At 45.1% G+C, this 24,062-nt stretch overlaps 1 protein-coding gene across 1 annotated transcript in view; it reads right to left on the bottom strand.

Moving 5' to 3' along the window:
* LOC126278126 (signal-induced proliferation-associated 1-like protein 2) overlaps positions 1-13,103 on the bottom strand; it is a 788,230-nt gene extending 775,127 nt beyond the window's left edge. The window contains exon 1 of the mRNA XM_049978014.1: positions 12,759-13,103. The gene's annotated coding sequence lies outside the window, so the exon portion shown is untranslated. The remainder of the gene's footprint in view (positions 1-12,758) is intronic.
* Positions 13,104-24,062: the final 10,959 nt, after the last annotated feature.

The raw sequence follows: 24,062 nt of genomic DNA, 5'->3' as shown, positions 1-24,062 counted from the left end.
AACCATTTGAACACTCCATGCAAATACTTTCAGAAACGACTTCTTGACACTTAAAACTATACTAGATGTTAACAAATCTCTCATCTTCAGAAACGCTTCCCTTACCATTGCCAGTCTACATTTTATATCCTCTCTACTTCGACCATCATCAGTTATTTTGCTCCCCAAATGGCAAAACTCATTTATTACTTTAAGTGTCTAATTTCCTAATCTAATTCCCGCAGCATCACCCAATTTAATTCGACTACATTTCATTATCCTCGTTTTGCTTTTGTTATGTTCATCTTATATCCTCCTTTGAAGACACTGTCCATTCCGTTCAGCTGTTCTTCCAAGTCCTTTGCTGTCTCTGACAGAATTACAATGTCAGCGGCGAACCTAAAAGTTTTTATTTCTTCTCCATGGATTTTAATTCCTACTCCGAATTTTTCTTTTGTTTCCTTTACTGCTTGCTGAATATACACATTGAATAACATCGGGGAGAGACTACAACCCTGTCTCACTCCCTTCCCAACCACTGCTTCCCTTTCATGTCCCTCGACTGTTATAACTGCCATCTGGTTGTTGTACAAATTGTAAATAGCCTTTCGCTCCCTGTATTTTACCCCTACCACCTTCAGAATTTGAAATAGAGTTTTCCAATCAACATTGTCAAAAGCTTTCACTAAGTCTACAAATGCTTGAAACGTAGGTTTGCCTTTCCTTAATCTATTTTCTAAGGTAAGTCGTACAGTCAGTAGTGCGTCACGTGTTCCAACATTTCTACGGAATCCAAACTGATCTTCCCAGAGGTAGGCTTCTTCCAGTTTTTCCATTCGTCTGTAAAGAATTCGTCCTAGTATTTTCCAGCCGTGGCTTATCAAACTGATAGTTGGATAATGCCCCATAAATGTTCGATAGGATTCATGGCAGGTGATCTGGCTCGCCAAATCCGGCGATTGCTGCAGGCTGTTCGGTTTCAGACGTTTCAAGCAGTGCACGCTAACGACCGTATGCCCGATGCAGCATTAAACGTGATTCATCTGGTAAGGCCACCTATCGCCCTTCAGTGGACGAAGAGGCAAGTATGTAAATTAATCCTAAACGAGAAAATTCAACATTTGAAACTGTAAATAGTATGTGTTTCAAAACTAGTAACTGGTTTTCTGCCAATGGGCTGTCGCTAAGTGATATTTGCAGCGGTCGCCCTGTGATTTTTCGTCGCAATCCTCTGCAATGACCGCCTATCACGATCGTGAACGTCACGCGACACACACTTTGGCCCGCTTTGTGACTTAGCGAATAACGCTCTGTGCAGTGTGCGAACTGAGCGGTCGTCGACAGCAGGCAAGCAACAGGCGAGCGACTACAGCGGCTCTGGCGGTGGGTGTGTGACCTTCCGTTCCCTTCCCTGCCGAGTTACGCCCACCCACGCGGCGCGGTAAGGCGACCCCACGCTGCGGGCGGCCACGCCCATCACCTTTCAACATTTTAGCCGCTCGTTTACACCGCCGGCGGAAAGGGCGTGCGTTGGCCAACGCTGCAGCTACCGTCTGCCCCACTCGTGCGATCGCTGACGGCTGGTGACAATTCAGTCACTGCGGACAGCGCACATCGCCAAAGTAAAGACATTGGAAGCTTAACCAGGTTCTGATAGTGGAAAACCAGCACGTAGTTCAAAAGTAACCTACTGCATACATACTCCGCAAGCCGCTGTACGCTACTGTAGGATATCATGCAAGGCATTCCCTTACCTATTCGAGTCACGAATGGAGCGACTGCCTATATGAGATATTGGGAACCGAATTCTTGTGTAATGTATGTTATGGTCAGCAACTGGAAGCAGTTAATTCCATAAATTATCTGGGAGTACGCATTAGGAGTGATTTAAAATGGAATGATCATATAAAGTTGATCGTCGGTAAAGCAGATGCCAGACTGAGATTCATTGGAAGAATCCTAAGGAAATGCAATCCGACAACAAAGGAAGTAGGTTACAGTACGCTTGTTCGCCCACTGCTTGAATACTGCTCAGCAGTGTGGGATCCGCACCAGATAGGGTTGATAGAAGAGATAGAGAAGATCCAACGGAGAGCAGTGCACTTCGTTACAGGATCATTTAGTAATCGCGAAAGCGTTACGGAGATGATAGATAAACTCCAGTGGAAGACTCTGCAGGAGAGACGCTCAGCAGCTCGGTACGGGCTTTTGTCAAAGTTTCGAGAACATACCTTCACAGAAGAGTCAAGCAGTATATTGCTCCCTCCTACGTATATCTCGCGAAGAGACCATGAGGATAAAATCAGAGAGACTAGAGCCCACACAGAAGCATACCGACAATCCTTCTTTCCACGTACAATACGAGGCTGGAATAGAAGGGAGAACCGATAGAGGTACTTAGGGTACCCTCCGCCACACACCGTCAGGTGGCTTGCGGAGTATGGATGTAGATGGTATGACCAATACGACTGAAGACAACAATATGACAAATATGGACCCTCAAAGACCGGAAAAGTAACAACGAAACCTACACCTTGGCTAACTGAAGAAGTAATAAAGCTCATGAATCTCCTCAGAGACGCCGCACATCGGGTGTACGAACTGTGTCCCACGCCTGAAAATCATATTGCATACAAACAGAAGCGGTAAAGTGTCAGTCAAGCAGTGAGAAATGCAGATCTGTCATGCCCATGCATTAACCGACATCAGAAGTAGGCCAGCTGTTCTACGGGAAAACCTGCGTTGTCTCGGTATTTACCCTCTACTGTCCACTATCACATATCTTCAACCACTCCATAACGACAAGCATTTTCCCTGAGACCTGGAAACAGGGACTAGTTAAACAACGACATAAAAAGGACGTTGCCACAGAAATCTCTGATTACTGACCTATTTGCAGCCTTTCTGCACTGTCCAAAGCCTTAAAATATATAGTCCACAAAAGGATAATAAAATACCTAACTATAAACAGCCTGCTAGATGACTACCAGTCACGTTTCTGTAAACATCGCAGTACATCTGCCACAATAAAGGTAACAGATGACCTCTTTCCGTGGATAAACACGACGCGATTATCACGTACTTCTTGTACTTCAGCAAAGCTTATGACAATGTCAACTTCGACATTTTCCTTGTCAAACTTAGCGGCCTAAACTTCTCCGCACGTGCAGTACTGGTTTCGCTTATACCTGACGTCCCACCAGCAATGGGCCATGTGTGGCACCATAGAGCCACAATGGGAGCAGATAGCATCAGGCGTCCCCAGCGTTCAGCATTAAGTCTTACACTCCTTTCGTCGCACGTAAATGATGTGCGCTACAGCAAATACCACATGTACTCTGATGACCTTCAGTTGTATCTTAGCGCAAAACCTACAAACCTGAAGACAGCTATTAAGGACCTCAATACCGACCTGTGTTAGTATTAAAATGGGCGCACGATATAGTGTTAAAGCTTAACCTGTCCAATATACAAGCGGTACGGTTTGATCAGTCTAGACTCATTAGCCCAAATTATCGGGAATTCCTACCATCTTTAACCCGAAATGGAACAAATACTAACTGCTCTAGGAGCAAAAATTGGACTCAGCTCGTAACTGCAATGTGCAAGAACACATCAGCATCTATGCTCAACAAAAAGTATAAAAAGCTACTCCCTCTTGACCTGAGAAAGAAATTTGTACAGACCCTAGACGTCATATCTTCAAATGGGACAGCCCTTGCTGTGACTTTAGGTCACTCCTAAGGAAAAAAAATCACCAACTTGACCTCATATTTTAAGGAGTAAACAGCGCACTCACACAAGATATCAGTTGCAGCAATCGATCCCGCGCGAAAACCCGGGTCACAATTGTGATAGTACGCAGTTATGACCTCCGGAAAGTACAGGTTTTAAACTTCCGAGAGCACCGGCTGTTTGTCGCTCGCTTGGCCCCATTGCGGCCCCCAAATGCCGGAGGACGAAGTATTGTACAGCGGAGCTAGTAAGAGGTTGTGAGTTACTGCTGTGGTATTGCTAACATGCTTTGTTCATCATGTCTAAGGGTATTCACAAATGTGTAAATGAATGAAACGAATGAGGGTTGTTTTGGGGAAGAGCAGACAGCGAGGTCATCGGTCTCATCGGACTAGGGAAGGACGGGGAAAGAAGTCGGCCGTGCCCTTTGAAGGGAACCATCCCGGCATTTGCCTGGTGCGATTTAGGGAAATCACGGAAAACCTAAATCAGGATGGCCGGACGCTGGATTGAACCGTCGTCCTCCCGAATGCGAGTCCAGTGTTTAACCACTGCGCCACCTCGCTCGGACGAATGAGTGTGTCATAAAAGCAGCAGCGTGCTGATGATAATAAGGTCCCATACTCCGAGGAGCGTAGTGGAGGTGGTTCGCCATTGCCTTCCTCCGACCGCAATGGGGATGAATGATGATGATGAAGACGACACAACAACACCCAGTCATCTCGAGGCAGGAAAAATCCGTGACCCCGCCGGGAATCGAACGCAGGACCCCGTGCGCAGGAAGCGAGAACGCTACCGCAAGACCACGAGCTACGGACTAGCGTTATTAAATTATTAAGATTGCTGTTGAGCCTTAATTTCTTTGAATTTAAGCTGACACTGTTAAAATATGTTTGCAGGAGATGCACTATTATTCAATGTGATTTGCATGGTAGTTATAAATCGGAAATCATTAACTGTATTTCATAATAATTCTTCAGATGCTTAGGTTTATTCATTTTCAGGCGAACGTGTAGCTGCAGAATATCACTACCAAAATATCGTTAAATTAATATTTGACTTACATTTGCGTGAGGTTGATATAATACGTCGCATGTTACTATTTTTCGCGTAGAATAACACGTGTTCTCGAACAAGAATCCAAAACACGTTGGGAAGACGTGGCCCTCTCCCCGCTCCTCTTCCCACGCCTTCAACAACCCACGAATAGGAGTCTGGTTGTTCTCCGATGTACAGTACTTTGCGCTCCAGCATTAGGCAGCTGCAGAGAGGCGGAGAGAGTGATAGACGAACGGTGTGCGGCAAACTTCCCGGATTTAAACCCAATCGAGAATCTGTGGGACCACCTCTATCGGGCTGATCGCGCCATGGATCCACAACCGAGAAACGTAGAGCAGCTGACCACGACACATCCTTGTCAGTATCTTCCAGGACCACACTGACTCTGTTCCTGCACGTCGCGTAATAGTCTGAGCAGAAAACGGTGGTTATTCAAGCTTTCGATAGGCGAGTGATCCACAAGACAGGGCTAGATATTTATAAAGCTTCGCATACGTACATACCATTGCCGGGTACCACCAGAGTGCATTAGGTGTTGTTACCAAGTCTGGTAGGGTATACACTGCGACCACAAAAGTCATGGGACATCTCCTCCTATCGTGTCGGACTCCTTTTGTTCGGCGTAGTGGTTCTACTCGGCATGGCGTGGACTTAAGTAGCTGTAAGACCCCTACTGAAATATTGAACCATGCTGCCCCTATAACCGTCCATAAATGCGACAGTGTTGCCGGTACTGCTTTTTGTGCGCAAAAAGACCTCTCGATTATGTGGAGGAGGAGGTTAGTGTTTAACGTTCCATCGACAACGAAGTCATTAGGGACGGAGGGCAAACTCGGATTAGGGAAGGAAGGGAAAGGAAATAGACAATGCCCTTTCAAAGGAACCTTCATGGCATTTGCCCGAAGCGATTTAGGGAGATCACGGAAAACCTAAATCAGGATGGCCAGAAGCGGGTTTGAACCGCCGTCCTTTCGAATGAGAGTCCAATGTGCTAATCTCTGCTCCACCTCGCTCGGTCCTCTCAATTATGTCCCATATATGTTGGATGGTTGGCCAGATCATTCGCTCGAATTGCCCAGAATGTTCTTCAACCAGTCGCCTACAACTATGGCCCGGTGACATTGTGCACTGTCATCCATAAAAATTCCATCGTTGTTTGGGAATATAAAGTCAATGAATTGCTACAATTGTCTCCTAGCAGCTGAACATAACCATTTCCAGTCAATGGAAATAAGCGTTTGGCGTCATTGCCTTGCGGGGTAGGTCTGGTCGCCTTGGTGCAGGTCTTATTACATTCGAAGCTACATTGGGCGGCCTGCGTGCCGGATGGGAATCAAATGATGATGAAAACAGCACAACGCTTAGTCCCTCAGCGGAGAAAATCCCCGACCAAGCCGGGAACGGAACCGGGGCCTTTAGAACGGCAATCCGTCACGCTGACCACTAAGCTATCGGGGTGGACATTTCCAGTCAATGATCAGTTCAGATGGAAGAGAGGACCCAGCCCATTCCACGTAAACACAGCCTACGCCACTGTGGAGACAGGACCAGCTTGCACAGTACCTTGTTGACAACTTGGACCCATAGCTTCGTGTGTCTGCGCCACACACGAACCCAAACATCAGCTCTTGTCAACTGAAATTGGGGCTCATCTGACCACGCCACTGTTTTCCAGTCGTTTAGGGTCCATTCGATATGGTCACGAGTCTGATAGAGGTTGCAGGTGATGCCGTGCTGTTAGCAAACGCACTCGGTCAGTGGTCTCCTGCCTCAGCCATTTAACGCCAAATTTCGGTGCACTGCCCTAACGGATACGTTTGTTATACTTCCACATTGATTTATGGTGTTATTTCACGCAGTGTTCCTTGTCTGTTAGGCACTGATAACTCTACACAAACGCCGCTGCTCTCGGTCGCTAAGTCAAGCCATCGGCCACTGCACTGGCCATGATGAGTGGCAATGCCTGAAATGTTGTGTTCTCGGTACACTGTTGACACAGTGATCTCGGAATATTGAATTCCCTAACGATTTCCGAAATGGAAAGTAGCATGCATCTAGCACGAACTACCACTTCGGTTTCAAAGCTTGTTAATTCCCGTTGTGCGGCCATAGTCACGTCATGTCATTCACCTGAGTACAAATGACAATTCCGCCAATGGGAGCGCCTTTTTATACCATGTGTACAGTGTACTATTACCATCTGTATATCTGTGTATCGCTATCCCACGACTTTTGTGATCTCAGTGCATGAGAGGCCTGAACAGTGTCAGATGTTGAGTAATCACCGAAGGACACGGCCATGCTGTGTACAAGTGCGAGTCTGCGTCAGGAGCACCAGACATACACTATGTGATCGAAAGTATCCGGACACTTGCGTGAAAATGACTTACAAGTTCGCGGAGCCCTCCGTCGGTAACGCTGGAATTCAATATGGTGTTGGTCTATCCTCACCCTTGATCACAGCTTCCGCTCTTGAAGGCATACGTTCAATCAGGTGCTGGAAGGTTTCTTGGGGAACGGCAGCCCATTCTTCACGGAGGGCTGCACTGACGGGAGCTATCGAGGTCGATCGGTGAGGCCTGGTACGAAATCAGCGTTCCAAAACGTCCCAAAGATGTTCTGTAGGATTCAGGTCAGGAGTCTGTACAGGCCAGCCCATTAAAGGGATGTTATTGTCGTGTAACCAATCCCCACAGGCCGTGCATTATGAACAGTTGCCCGATCGTGTTGATAGACGCAGTCGCCATCCCCGAATTGCCCTTCAACAGTGGGAAGCAAAAAGGTGCTTAAAACATCAGTGTAGGCCTGTGCTGTGATAGTGCCACGCAGAACAATGGGTGGAAGCCCCCTCCATGAAAAACTCGACACACCATACTACCACCAAATCCGAATTTTATTGTTGGCACCACACACGCTGGCAGATGACTTCACTGGGCATTAACCATACCCACACCCTGCCTTTGGATCGCCACATTGTGTGCCGTGATTCGTCACCACACATCGTTTTCCAACTGTTCAGTCGTCGAATGTTAACGCTCCTTACCCCAAGCGAGGCGTCGTTTGGCATTTACCGGCGCGATGTGTGGCTTACGAGCAGCCGCTACACCATGAAATCCAAGTTTTCTCCCCTCCCGCCTAAGTGTCATAGTACTTGCAGTGGATCCTGATACAGTTTGGAATTCCTGTGTGATGGTCTGGGTAGATGTCTACCTATTACACATTACGACGCTCTTCGAACGTCGGCGGTCTCTGTCAGTCAACAGAAGAGGTCGGCCTGTACGCCTTTGTGCTGTTCGTGTCCCTTCACGTTTCCACTTCACTATCACGTCGGAAACAGCGGACCTAGGGATGTTTAGGAGTGTGGAAATATCGCGTACAGACGTATGACACAAGTGACATCCCATCATCTGACAACGTTCGAAGTTTTGTAAGTTCCGCGGAGCGCCCAAATCTGCTCTCTCACAATGTCTAATGACTACTGTATTAATTGATGTGGAGTATCTGGCAGTCGGTGGCAGCACAATGCACCTTACATGAGAAACATGTTTTTGTGGGTGTTCGGATACTTTTGATCACATAGTGTAACTTTAAACCGGCCTCATTGTGGGCAGCCACTTCAACAGTTCGTCGAATCGCGCAATTTCGAGATTTATAGGGCATTCGAATGTGACTTCGGCCCTGTGTTGACACCAAATGAGATGGCGCTGTGGTTAGCATTCTGGACTCGCATACGGGAGAACGACGGTTCAAACCATCAGCCGGCTATCGTGATTTACGTTTCCCGGATTTCCCTAAATCGCTTCAGCCAAATGCCAGGATGGTTCCTTTGAAAAGGCACGACCGATTTTCTTCCCCATCCTTCCGTAATTCTCGCTGTTTGGTCCTCTCCCACAAATAAACCATCAAACCAACCCGATGTAGGACTGTGTGGGGCCATGAGGGCAGCCACACTCATCGTCAAGGTTCCGGTCGACGACATGCGACCCCCCACAACGGAGGATCACTGTACTGTGCACCGAGCACAAGGTAAGCGCTTCACATTTGCGCCTGCCACCCGAGAACAAGTAATCCTCGCACCACTGGCAGAGACTAGCAGCAGGCGCACTGGGTAATTACCGTCCCATGCGTGGGCTGCTATTGAAGCCACAACACAAATGGATACTTCCGGAGTGGTGCCGTGACAAGGGCGCATGGACTGTTGATGAATAGCGTCGCAATTTCAGCAATGAGTTGTGGTTCTGCATTAACACACGTGACCGTCGTCGCTCAGTGTACGGACGACCTGGCGACAGGTCCCATTCCTCCAATGTTTTGGAGAGGCACAGCTGCATTATTTCCGGTATTACAGTGCGGAGAATCATTGAGTATGTTTTCAGGGCACGACTGGGAATGACTGAGCGAACTTTGACGGACATTATGTTTCCTCGCGTGTTACCTCTCACGCGATAGTATTGTGGCACCACTTTTCAACAAGACAGTGCTCCTCCACACTTGGCAGTTGTCTTTGCGTGTTCTTGGGGTATTATGTGGCCAGCAAGGTCCCCATATTGAACAAGTGATGGACCGGCTCGGACGTCAACTCCACCCCAGTGCCAACATTCAGGACATCAAAGGCCAGTTACAACAATGATTAGTCACCTGGCCACAGCAGAGGTTACAACGGCCGCATGACACCCTGCTCAACGGAATCGGTGCATGCATCTACGCCAGAAGGTGTGCAACGTCATACTGAAAGGTTCTTTGTGAATTTCACTCTATTTCGTAATCACTGAAATAACACCACAAACCTATTCAAGCCGTGAAGTTTTATTTCGTTTCCTCCTCTTCTTCTGGGTGATTAACTTTTTTTCTGTCAGGCAGAGTGAAACGTGAACAAGAACGGATCCAATTTCGATTAACTGTAACAGAAATACTGCGCTGGTGCTGTTGAAACGGAAGACAATAGCCTTCTTTGATTTCTTCAGTCTGGAACACGAGATAGTGCATTCGAGGTCGTGCACCCAGGAACCTAGCCTATTAGGCCTATAGTAGGGACACAACTGAGCTTCGCCTTCGTCCGTGGGAGATTGGAACTTTTATTTGAAAGTGCACCTCCGATTCGTCCTCTTCTACACTACATTCACACAGAAACTAATTGCTCGTGTAGCAACGTAGTGATTATCAGCGGTAAAATGACAGGGAGCGTGTGCTCGAGACTAAAAAGATATTGGAGTCGATATCAGATGGATTGTGACACATGTACCCACAAAGAACGAACATGGTATCCCAGGAGGAGTGGTCAGTATTCCGGGATATGAAGGAACGACCACTTAAGCCAAAAAAAGTCTTGCAAATATGGACTCTAAAATGCATACCTTCCAAGATATGAGCACTTTTTCAATCGCTTCTACTGCACGCTCTTTGCTTTCCGTATTTTGAGATTTGAGAGATGGTTACATGGACCAAATCAACAAAAAAAAGTCCAGTAAACATGCGCTCTAAAATGCATAAGTTAACACCTATGAGCACTTGTTCATCTTCGCTACTGCGAAGCACATCTTTTCTGCTGAACAAGTGCTCATAGCTCTTAAGCTATACATTTTAGAGCCATGTTTACTAGACCTCTTTGCTTCGAATCCTCGTTCCTGCCACAACCCTGAATACTGGCCATTCTTGGTGGGAAGCCCTATATGTAGTAATATAAAAAGGAATAAATGTAATTTAAAAATAGGTAATATCCAAATATATACGTACATGTATATCTAATCGAAAGTTAAACTTCATACGATGCCAATGATGTGACTTGCCAAATCTAGAGAAATATTTTAATGAGCAGCAATGATAAAGACCACTCCAAACCTAAGGAATATCTTAACAGTTCATACTGTTCTTTGATTTGGAAATCGCAACTATTTATTATACAAAAGATAAATTAACACAGCTATAAATTTATTATTTTCTTTCGGTTCTAGTGTTTACACGCAATGTATCTTCCACATGAGTATGATATTTCTTTTCATGGGTATAACGAACTATCTGCCTTACCCTTCATTTCACTACAAATTAGTTGCAATTGTGTGTCACTTGTTATCTTAATATTACATTGAAGCCATACATTACAATCGATAAGAAAACTACTGTCGTTTATAACGTATGACCAGAGCTATATTACGATAACAAGTGACACACAACTAATTTGTAGCGAAGAAATGGGTAAGATACATAGAGGTAAATCACAGCGATATTACGGTTGGCCATATCTAGCAGATTCGCAAATTAAGGGAGCCGAAAAGTGGATCAGCACTTGCCTCTGGAAGAATATATACAGTTTAAAGGAATACTTTGGCAAGCTGTGTACGTATCTGCTTCATATCCCCTATTTCATACCCAAGTTGTTTTATGTTGTTAGAGAGTGTATATTCAGATAAGTCTGGTTCCGGACCAAGTATTTATTCCGCTACTAACACATGCACATTCTGCGTCACTACTAATATGTTTCACAAAAACGTAGTTATCAAGAGTCAATCCTTTTTTTTTATTGTTGAAGCATCTTCAATAACCACATGGCCTATGCTGTCGGGACTAAACTGCATATTTCATCTTTTGATAAAACGAAGCATGAGAAGCAGCTTTTTAAGAAGAAGATGAAGTAAAGCTGACGAATCTGCATTAAATACTCTTTTACATTTCCAGCACACAAAATAAATAACGTTATTTTCTGGAGTACCAGACTAAATTTACTTTATCAAGGTGCGATCAGTAAATTTAAGCTAGCATAATTTTCCGTTGAAATAGGATTGTTTGCCAGTATGTCAGGATAAGCAGACTGCCCATACAATGTACATGAGAAATCGCGCATAAATAAGGTAAGAGCAAACTTATGTATAGTCACATAAACAAGGTATCTTGGGAAATGAAATACGTAGAAAATAAGAACGCCAATTTCTCGAGATATATGCCGTTTAAACATGTCTCAAATAATTCACCTATTTACGTGTATTTTCTTCATAAACTAAATCTGCAATTCCTGCTCTGTATCAACATGTTCGCATTTGTACAAAAACAAAAGGCCAAAAATTGCCTGAGCGCCGCTGGAAATACATAATCATGTCTTTATGCGCAGCTGTTGTCTTCTGCAAAATACTTCGTGGCACTTCACGTTATGCTTTGACTTCGTAAACCAAGTCAGCAGAGTGTGGTCTTTCTTTCATTTGTTACCAATCTGGTTCCTATCTGAGACGTACTCCGCGACATATCTTATGACATACATATCTTGTATTTGGTGCATTATTCAAGTACCATACGGAAAACAGTATTATCGTTACGCCATCTATTCGTGTACCCATAACATGATATTTTTACTGTAGTCACGATAGTAATACAACCGTTATTTGTAAATTCATATGTCCTGGACGTTGGAACAAATTCTTAAACGTAAGAGACCCATCTCTTTTTCCCTCGAATGTAGGGAAGCTTAACAATGCTGCGTAGACATTTCCCATTTCGTAACAGTACTAACGTTGCCGAAATCTTAATGTATCAGCTTTGACCTGTGAAGCGGTCGCAGCAGGTTCCGGAAACCCAGTCCGAAGGCCACGATAAAAAAAACAATAAGATCGCAGTCCAGCACTAAAACACGCTCAGCCGTTGCGCGGGCGCGTGGCGAAGTCTCTTACGAAGAATATTCCTTCCACTAGTACTGTCTTGCTGTCGTTTCTCACAAGATTTTCATTTCACCATTCCAACGAACATTACCTCAGGTACTAGCCAGTTGACGAGCGTGTTTTACAGTAAAGAAGAGAACGACCTGGAATGACCCCAACCACAAGTGACGTTAACCGAAGGCGCAACTTCAGCGACAATGGCCAGAAAGTTTCTGAAATGCTCGCCCAAGTGCACTGAGCTAGAAGGGAAACGGTGTGAGGTCGTGTGTTTTATGCTGACGGTAAGGTTGCAACACCTTAACTACCGCCCGCTGTTAATAGTCAGCAACCTTGTTTACTCACCACACTGTCCGTAGAAGGCTGCGTCGTCGGCCTGCGCTGACGCTGTCTCTGGACACAAAACAGTGTTGCGTTGAGGAACAGGCAGTCTTCTGCTAAAACAACAACACTCCCTACACGGCAGACCCTCCACGCCGAAAGGACGCCACGGCAATAATTAGCGAGGAAGCGATAATAAACACGCAGCGATGTCAGTTGTCTGTGCACTAACTGTGGAATCACTGTTTAACGATACATTCATTAATGAAGACGTTTTCGTGAAAAACGCGTCGGCCACAATTTTCACTGTCGAAACCTCGGCTGGAGCGTTCACACAACCGCCAAGCGTCACCACGGACGTGCCAGCGAATGCAGAAAACCGCCGACTGCCGCCCGCTGGCATCACGTGACTTCTTCCCGTCAAGAACAGCGATTTCCGCGACGCCCTGCGGCTGCTACGTTAACTACTAGTAGCGGTTACTACGTCAGCGCCACGTAACGAACCATTTGTCAACTAAGGTGCCCGTGAAGTTTTTAAGTTACATCACAATGCATTCGCACTTCATTGCACCAGTAATAGGTGAAAGTACTAATTCTTTAGCTGAAAAGTACGTAACTATTCGAAAGCACTGTAGACAACGGAGGTATATACTTATTTTGACCGTCGGAAGTCGAAGACGTAAAACGACTTGCACAATTACCGTTACGGATCCCAACCTAGGGGTAAATATTTATTTAGCATCCGTGTCATCGCACACACCGCAGGGGTAAAATGAAATTTTCTGAGGGATAAAATCAAGAGGGTTCGATTGTGTTTCGATCAGCTATTTTTGAAAGTTCATTATTGGAATTACTTTTTCGCAAGAAAGTAATACTGATTACGTATGTTACCAAGCACTAGCATTACGGATGACAATGTGCTGGAGGTTACAGCTTGTGGAAGGGTGTGTGAACATTATCTTCCTCACATAGTACATCCACTCCACACATACTTTGTACCATGCATCTATGTCAATGTTGAAATATCTCATGGAAATTCCTGCTCTGAGAGTTGTAGGTAGTTCCCGCAGTTCCTGCTTAATTATTCACTTTGCAATTGATAAACAAACCAGTTAACAGCACAGCACAACAGTAACTACATGGGCGTGCTAAAAAAAGTAATGCCTCCGAATTTTTTTATGTGAAGTCTCCGAATTCTGGCAATGTGTAACGTGACTATGTCAGTCCCTGAGGAACAGCATGCTGTAGTCGTTTCGAATTCAAAGAATTCATCCACACTTGGAGCACCATAGGCCTAACCTTCCGCATGACAATATCAGACCACACACGAGAGCTACGACATCTACAACAATCCGACATCTTCGGTTCTGAGTCATCGATCATTCTCCCGACTTGGCCCCATTCGATTTTCACCTGTTTACAAAACTTAAAGACCACCTTCGAGTACTTTACTTTGACAGTGATGAAGCGGTGCAAGCACAGGTAAGTGGTGATGTGGCTCAGTTAACACAATCACGCATTCTACAGTTAAAAGTTTTCACATAAAAAATCTGAGGCATTACTCTGGGTAATACATTGCCACAGGCCTGCACAGCTCAATGACGAAAAAAAAACCCTAACACCAAGAGGTAGCATTGTGAGATAAACGAAAGTTGGTAGGCGTGTTTCTATATCGTAAAGACGACCTCTATTCAGATTTTGAGCCACTCTCAAAGAGTGGCGATCGTAGCATCACCGTGAGGATGCAAATAGAGTTTGCCTTACTTATGCGCTGCAACGGTCGTAAGCTTTAGTTATCTTTGAAATTGGACGTAGTGAGCTCATGGTAGCCAAAAATGCCTTTAAAACGACAAAGACATCATAACCAGTAGTTCACAGGGTTTTAACGAGATCGTGTAATTAGGGCTACGGGAAGCTGCATGTCCCTTCTGCATACCGCAGATAGACTTCGGCAGGAATGTAGCCACTGTACATGATTCAAAAAATCGTTAAATGGCTCTGAGCACTACGGGACTTAACTTCTGAGGTCATCAGTCCCCTAGAACTTAGAACTACTTAAACGTAACTAACCTAAGGACATCACACACGTCCATGCCCGAGGCAGGATTCGAACCACCGTACATGATTGCTTGCAGCAGGGTTCATGAGAATTTACGGTCCCAAGAAGACCAGGCTTTGGACGGCGAAGTGACAGTACCGAAAGAGAGGGCCATTAATATCAGCATGCGGCTCTGGCGCATCGTACTGCAGCTGCAGAAGAGATTCGAGCAGCAGGCGGCACCGCAGCGACACAACGAACTGTGACAAGTGAGTTGTTTCAAGGACAGCTTTGAGCCAGACGTCCTGTAGCGTGCATTCCACTGACTCCAGACCACCACAGTTTGCGATTGCAGTTGTGTCAAGCAAGAACTAACTGGAGGGCAGCGCGGAGGTCTGTTGTGTTTTCCGAAAAAAAAGCTGGTTCTGCCTAGTTGCCAATGATGGCCCTATGTTGGTTAGAAGTAAGGCTGCTAGTAAAAGTTTCCTTCTATCGATAAATATCACCAAAATTTTCCATACGAAATATCGATATCGAATGGCATTATCGAGTTCTTATATTTATATTTTATATTACATTACTTTCGCAAATTTTCGGTAAATATTTGAAACTGTTCTTTTGCAATTGTAGTAAAACATAATTTTACTTTCACTGTGTGAAGGAGTCTTACTACTTTTTGAGCTTTCATCACGTCGTCTTTCTCTCTAACAGCGAGAAGTAAGTATAGATGGCTTAAAGTAGGTCCGACTGCACTCGGGAGTGGCGGTGTCAATGGAATAACGCGACTTCCGATATGAAGAAACAGCACGCCAATTGCGTTACAAATTTTTTTAACGCAAGTAGTGTGCTATTTCTTCACATCGGCTCTCTTCAAAAACAAATACTGAAAATGATGAATAAAAATCTAAATTACGGAATTGGTCTATGCTGTTGGCGGAGACGTGTGAGGGGAAACGCTGACGTAATCAGCGCTCGGCGCTACTGGCAGAAAGTGCAACGTTTAACTCACCTTGCTGTTTTGATACTACAACTGATAGGTCGCTGGCGCATGCAGAAATGGAAAAATAGGGAACGTCGACATGAAGTGTTCCGGACAAATTCGATGTGTGACGAAACCGAACGACGGGCCAGTCAGACGCCTTTTATTGCGCCACTTGCATGCAGTTACCATTTTCAGCAAAGTGGTTATCGCCAAGCGAGGACGTGCACCGTTTTTCTTTCAATCCTTGCGGTAAGGGGGTTATCAGATAAACAGACTGCTAGCTTGTTGATGTACAGAATATCTAATAATAAATCAGTACTTCAATGTACAGCCCTAAAACTGGCAGTATATTTACAATGTGCAGTCGATATTTTTATAGGCCGCGACGTCGATATTTTTACCGTCGATATATCGAAGCCCATTTTCGCTTTATCGAGGGCCTACAATGATACTCCTTTAAATATCGAGGTATCAGATTCGGGATATTTTTTAAAATATCAGCAGTCCTAGAATGAGTTTTGTCACTCTGCAGCGTAGTGTGCGCTGATATGAAACTTCCTGGCAGATTAAAACTGTGTGCCGGACCGAGACTCGAATACGGTACCTTTGCCTTTAGCGGGAAAGTGCTCTCAGTTGGTAGAGCACTTGCCCGCGAAAGCAAATGTCCCCAGTTCTAGTCTCGGTCCGGCACACAGTTTCAGTCTGCCAGGCAGTTTCATATCAGCGCACACTCAGCTGCAGAGTGAAAACATCTGGAAACATCCCCTAGGCTTTGGCTAAGCCATTTCTCCGCAATATCCTTTCTTTCAGGAGTGCTAGTTCTGCAAGATTCGGAGGAGAGCTTCTGTAAAGTTTGGAAAGTAGGAGAGGCTGTGAGGACGGGGTGTGAGTCAAGCTTGAGTAGCTCAGATGGTAGAGCACTTGCCCGCGAAAGGCAAAGGTCCTGAGCTTGAGACTCGGTCCTGCACACAGTTTTAATCTGCCAGAAGTTTCATCAGCAGTCCTAGTTAGAAGAATGCAAACAACCAGTCTGCGAGCTAGACGTACTGGAGCCACACCTGGAGTCATTGCCTGGAATGCGATTTCGTATAAAAACAGCAGCCCTCTCGTGGTTATCCCACGCATCCTGACTGCAAACTTGTATGTCAGTCTGGCGATTGGATCTGTTGTGCTGCCATTTATGAACAGCAGTCCAGGGTGTGTTTTCGCACAGGATAACGCTCGACCATATACCGCTGTTGTAACCCAACTCACTGTACAGATTGTCGACGTATTGCCTTGGCTTGCTGGATCACCAGATCTGTCTCCAGTCGAGCACGTATGGGACATGGAAATGGAAATGCCGTGTGGCTAGGTTCAAATCGCTCTGAGCACTATGGAGTTAAGTGAAGTCATCAGTCCCCCAGAACTTAGAACTACTTAAACCTAACTAACCTAAGGACAGGCCGTGTGGCTAGGGCCTCCCGTCGGGTAGACCGTTCGCCTGGTGCAAGTCTTTCGAGTTGACACCACTTCGGCGACTCGCGTGTTGATGGGAATGAAATGATCATGATAAGAACAACACAACACCCAGTCTCTGAGATGAGAAAACCTCTGACCCTGCCGGGAATCGAATCTGGGCCATTAGGCATGACATTCTGTCGCGCTGACCACTCAGCTACCAGGGCTGGACATAAGGGACGTCACTGGACGATAACTCCAGTCTCATCCACAACCACCATTAACCGTCCCTTTATGCGCCAATTTAAGTGCAAGAGGCATGGAACTGCATCCCACAAACTGACATCCGGCACCTGTGCGACACAATGCATGCACGTTTGGATGCTTGCATTCAACATTCTGGCGGTTACAGTAGTTATCAATCTACCAACATTTCACATTTACAGTGGCCTACCTAACACTTCAGCAGAAACAAAACTGGCGTTCTACGGATCGGTGCGCGGAATGTCAGATCCCTTAATCAGGCAGGTAGATTAGAAAATTTAAAAAGGGAAATGGATAGGTTAAAGTTAGATATAGTGGGAATTAGTGAATTTCGGTGGCAGGAGAAACAAGATTTCTGGTCAGATGAATACAGGGTTATAAATACAAAATAAATAAGGGTAATGCAGGAGTAGGTTTAATAATGAATAAAAAAATAGGAACGCGGATAAGCTACTACGAACAGCTTAGTGAACGCATTATTGTAGCAAACATAAATGCGAAGCCAACGCCTACCATAGTAGTAAAAGTTTATATGCCATCCAGCTGCGGAGATGGTGAAGAGATTGAAGAAATGTATGATGCGATAAACGAAATTATTCAGATAGTGAAGGGAGACGAAAACTTAATAGTCATTGGGACTGGAATTCGATAGTAGGAAAAGGAAGATAAGGAAACGGAGTAGGTGAATTCTGCACAGAGCATAACTTAATCATAGCTAACACTTGGTTTAAGAATCATGAGAGAAGGTTGTATACGTGGAAGAGGCCTGGAGACCCTGAAAGGTTACAGACATATTATATAATGGTAAGACAGAGATTTAGAAACCAGGTTTTAAATTGTAAGACCTTTCCAGGGCCAGATGTGGACTCTGACCACAAATTATTGGTTATAAACTGTAGACTGAAACTGAAGAAACTGCTGAAAGGTAGGATTTTAAGGAGATGGAACCTGGATAAACTGAAACAACCAGAGGCTGTAAACAGATTCAGAGAGAGAATTAGGGAACAATTGACAAGAACAGGGCAAAGAGAATGGATAGCTTTGAGAGATGAAGTAGTGAAGGCAGCAGAGGATCAAGTACGTAAAAAGACGGGGGCTAGTAGAAATCCATAGGTAGCAGAAGAGATACTGAATTTAATTGATGAAAGGAGAAAATAAAAAAAAATGCAATAACTGAAGCAGGCGAAAAGGAATACAAACGTCCCAAAAATGAGATCGAAAGGAAGTGCAAAATGACTAAGCAGGGATGGCTAGAGGACAAATGTAAGGATGTAGAGGCATATCTCACTAGGGGTAAGGTAGATACTGCCTACAGGAAAATTAAAGAGATCTTTGGAGATAAGAGAACCACTTGTATGGACATCAAGAGCTCAGATGCAAACCCAGTTCTAAGCAAAGAAGGGAAAGCAGAAAGGTGGAAGGAGTATGTAGAGGGTCTATACAAGGGCGATGTACTTGAGGACAATATTATGGAAATGGAAGAGGACGTAGACGAAGAATGGGAGATATGATACCGTGTGAAGAATTTGACAGAGAACTGAAAGTCCTAAGTCGAAACAAGGCCCCGGGAATAGACAACATTCCATTAGGACCACTGATAACCTTGGGAGAGCCAGCCATGACAAAACTCAACCATCTTGTGAGCAAGATGTATGAGACAGGCGAAATACTCTCATAGTTCAGGAAGAATATAGTAATTCCAATCCCAAAGAAAGCAGGTGTTGACAGGGATGCAAATTACCGAACTATTTGTTTAATAAGTCACGGTTCCAAAGCACTAAAACGAATTCTGTACAGACGAATGGAAAAACTGCTGGAAGCCTATCAGTTTGGATTCTGTAGAAATGTTGGCACACGCGAGGCAATGCTGACTCTACGACTTACGTTAGAAGATAGGTTAAGGAAAGGCAAGCCGACATTTCTAGCATTTGTACATTTGTAGACTTAGAGAAAGCCTTTGACAAATTTGACTGGAATACCCTCTTTCGAACTCTCAAGGTGGCTTTGGTAAAATAAAGGAAGCGACAGCCTATTTACAATTTGTATAGGAACCGGATGGCATTTATAAGAGTCGAGGGGCACGAAAGGTAAGCAGTGGTGGAGAAAGGAGTGAGACAGGGCTATAGCCTTTCCTCAATGTTATCCAGTCTGTATATTGAGCAAGCAGTAAACGAAACAAATGAAAAATTTGGAGTAGGAGTCTTAGAAACTTTGTGGTTTGCCGACGACATTGTAATTCTGCCAGATGCAGCAAAGGACCTGCAAGACCAGCTGAACGGAATGGACAGTGTCTTGAAAGGAGGATATAAGATGAACATCAACAAAAGCAAAACGAAGGTAGTGGATGCTGAGGGAATTAGATTAAGAAATTAATTTTGCTATTTGGGAAGCAACATTGCTGATGATTGTCGAAGTAGGGAGGGAGGGTATAAAATGTAGACTGGCTGTGGCAAGGAAAGCGTTTCTGAAGAAGAGAAATTCGCTAACATCAGGTATAGTTTTAAGTGTCCGGAAGTTTTTTCTCACAGTATTTATATGGAGTGTAGCCATGTATGGAAGTGAAACATGGACGATAACTAGTTTAGACAAGAAGAGATTAGAAGCTTTCGAAATGTGGGGATACAGACGCATGCTGTAAATTATATGGGTAGATCATGTAACTAATGAGGAGGTACTGAACAGAGAGGAATCTGTGGCACAACTTAACTAGACGAAGGGATTGGTTGGTAGGACACATTCTGAGGCAGTAAGCAATCACCAATTTAATACTGCAGGGAAGTGTGTAGGGTAAAAATCGTAGAGGGAGACCAGGAGATGAATACATTAAGGAGATTCAGAAGGATGTAGGTTGCAGTAGTTATTCGAAGATGATGAAGCTTGCACAGGATAGAGGAGCAGGGAGAGCTGCATCAGACCAGTCTCTCGACTGAAGACCACAACAACAACCTTCCACCAACATTAACTTGTGATCCTGTGAAGTTGCAGCGATCACTTAAATATGTTACCTATCAAATGTATTCCCGGAATTTCACTACTCTACATTAATTATTTCATCGTGTTGGGATTTTTTGCCATCAGTGTATTATTATTATTATGATTATTATTATTATTAGTGACAGTTTCTGGCACTAAGCATTGGCAGCCCGCAGCTTTCAGATTTCTGTCAGTTCGGAAAGAAGGAGTCCAGCAACCATGTGATTTACAGACAAGAAGTATGACATACATATGTTAGATTGGTTGATTCTAAGTGGATTTGCCCGATGTGAATGAAGCGAGTGTAGTTAGAGAGGAAAATGGTGAAGAGGAAGCATATTTTGTACTGGATATGGATAGTTAGCTTTCTTTTCTGAGGGGGAGTTGTAGGTAGCATTCGCGATACACTGAGAATTGCTTCATCATTCTATAAAAAATTATTAAGATATGAATTACCAACCGTCTCATCGAATATTAGTTTGTGGTTTAAAAAAACACCTACAAAGAATAAATATCAGTTTAAAAGCAAAACCCTTTGAAGAAAGTTGTTTTCCATTGTACAGATTAATCGAGCACTAATGATGTCGATGATAGTTGAGAGAGGGGTGCGGGTGCGTACTAGATAATATCTGATTACCTGATTACACTCAGGGGTAATGGTTGGGAACCACTGGCGTTAGACAGATACATGCAACATTCCGCATAATAGGTACCAGTAGTTAAAAACTTCCTCAGTTTTGCCGAGAAATTAGATGATTTACATAGGGTGTAACTGAAGTCTCTTTACAGATTTTGAATTCTCGTAGTGCGGACCAAGGCAGCTAAGTTTAGCACAGAAACTCATCTCCGAAGACTTGCCGTTCTCCCGTTACACGCAAAATGCCACAACACATGTTGCTCTTTGACTCTCTCTGCTTGTCTGTGTCCGCTTCCAACTGGGGCTTGATGTAACGATTACCGGCGTCAACACATATACAGTACCTCAGTATCCTCCAGCATCTGTAACAGTCATAACCCGTGCCAGTAGGACTCAACTGGAAGCCACAGGGGTCTCGTAAAACAAGGATTTCGTGTAACCCCACAGGCAGTAGTCTAGCGGATGCAAGTCGGGAGAACGCGCAGGCCAAGTAATCAGGTCACCAAGACCTGTCCACTGCTTCCCGAATCCTTGATCCAGATGGCCTCGGATCACAGGAGAAAAATGAGGCGGTGTGCGATCTTGCTGCAACCACATTTTTTGACGCTCATGCAATGGCACATTTTCCAAGAGTCCATGCAATAAGCCGTCAAGGAATCGCAAGTGCGCGGCACTCGTGAGAAATGGCCCAGGCGCATGTCCTTCCAGGAAACCTGTCCAAATGTTCAGATCGTATCATTCCCGAAACCCATGGGGGTGTGCAGCGAGCAAATTTCATCAGCCCAACCGTTACTGTTGTGGAACTGAGAACACACCCCCTAGTGAACTTGGCTTCATCTGTGGAAAGGATCTGCCGTGGAAAGTCGGGCTCGTCCACACAACCGTGCAAGAACCGCCAGCACAAATGGACTCGTGGCGCAAAATCCTGTGGCTGCGTCCCCTGTACCTTTTGGGGTGGTATGAGTGTAGCTGCTGCTTATACAGAACATGCTAGACAGTTTGGTGATCCACATTCAGTCCACCTGCTATATTTCTGGTGCTCGTCGTCGCTTCCTTTTTCCTGCATGGAGTAAAAACTCGGATGTAAGGCTCTGCTGGTACACCGTAGCAAAGATGAAGTGCGAAGGTGGCTGGCAGTCTGTAAAAGTGGCCATGGGACGGCAGGTGATCGGTGAATGACGTACATAATACCCTAGTCAGTCGCTGAAAATGCGAGAGATTAGAACGTGTGTTATGGTATTTTGAATGTAGCCGGGAGACGATATGTTTCCGGACACGAATTCCTACAATAAACCTGACCGTCTAGATTCAACTACAGGTCTTCATCGTCTGTAAAGAGAATTTAGTTGCACACCATAGATACACGGTCCAGTCACATTAATGTAACCACCGCCTATGGTCAACGTTTGATAACCACACGCAGACGGTTGGTGGCAGCACTAGAACTGGAGGGTATGAAGTGTGTAGGGGGGGGGGGGGGGGGGAGGAGGGATGCGGAAAACAGTGCAGTCGTTGTAATACGGAAATGGAGCGATTTGTATGACGTCCAAAGGAGGCTTTCAGCCCAAGGGTTAGCATTTCTCGTATGCCACAGTGGTTAAGCTACATCGGCTATGGCAAAATGGCGCTATACAAAACTGGCCCCGAGCAACTGTGCACCGCAGACACCCGTGGCAGGGGTGAACGACTGCTGCAGAGATGTGTGCAGGCAAACAGACGTGCAACTGTTGTGAATTTACGCAGATGAACTAAGTGGCTACCAATAGCGTCTCCTCAATTACCTCTTGCGCGAACTTTGCTGCGTATGGGTCACCACAGCTGCCGCTTGATTCATCCACCTATGTTGGCTGCTGTTCATCGGTGAATTTGCTGGAATTTACACGCCAGTAACGCAACAGTACATCCAATGAGTGGTGTCAGCTGGCCTTTTCAGATAAATCACGTTTTATGCACCACCGTGCTGAAAGCAAACATCAGGCAACAACTGTTGGGTCAGGACGGGGGAGGGAATGTTATGGTCTGGGAAATGTTTTCATGGCATTCCGTGGGTGATCTCATCATTATGGAAGACACCATGGATTAACAAAAGTATGCATCTATCGTTAGGGACCATCTCCACCTCTACATACAGTTTATTTTTCCTCAGCACATCAGCGTCTACCAGGAGGACAAGGCAGCGTGTCACACAGCTCGTAGAGTACGTGCATGGTGCGAAGAGCACCCCGATGACTTTACCGTGGACTCCTGGCCATCACACTCCTCGGATTTTAACGTATTCGAGAATCCGTCGTGCCGGTCGGGGTGGCCGGGCGGTTCTAGGCGCTACAGTCTGGAACCGCGTGACCGCTGCTGTCGCAGGTTCGAATCCTGCCTCGGGCATGGATGTGTGTGCTGTCCTTAGGTTAGTTAGGTTTAAGTAGTTCTAAGTTCTAGGGGACTGATGACCTCAGAAGGTAAGTACCATAATGCTCAGAGCCATTTGAACCATTTTTGAATCCGTCGTACCACCTCGACGAAGCTGCTCGCCATTCATCTTCAACCGAGAAACACAGCTGGCACGCCACTGGACTCGGTATAGTTCCACATCCCTCTCGACACCTTTCAGAACCTCAGTGACTTTACCAGCACATCCCGTAGCGGTCCGCGCTGGGAAAGGTATTCAGGCTTTTGACAGGTGGCTGGACGTTGTATAAAATAATTAGCATAAGAAATACACACGTCAAAAAAAGTTTTGCATCACCTTGGTTCCGAGAGTTCCGGAACCTGTACAGAAAATTGGAATGGAGATCAACATAAACATCATTCCCGCCCTTTTTATTGCTCATGGAAACCACACATTGCATGTTGTACCACCATACAGCGAGACCTTCAGAGGTGGTGGTCCAGATTGCTGTACACACCGGTACCGCTAATACCCTGTAGCACGTCCTCTTGTATTGACGCATGCCTGTATTCGTCGTGGCATACTATCCACAAGTTCATCAAGGCACTGTT

The sequence above is a fragment of the Schistocerca gregaria genome, chromosome 6, assembly GCF_023897955.1.
Source record: "Schistocerca gregaria isolate iqSchGreg1 chromosome 6, iqSchGreg1.2, whole genome shotgun sequence".
In the NCBI taxonomy this organism is placed as follows: Eukaryota; Metazoa; Arthropoda; class Insecta; order Orthoptera; family Acrididae; genus Schistocerca; species Schistocerca gregaria.
The sequence above is the reverse complement of the archived record's forward strand: the minus strand, read 5'-3'. Positions and strand labels throughout refer to the sequence as shown.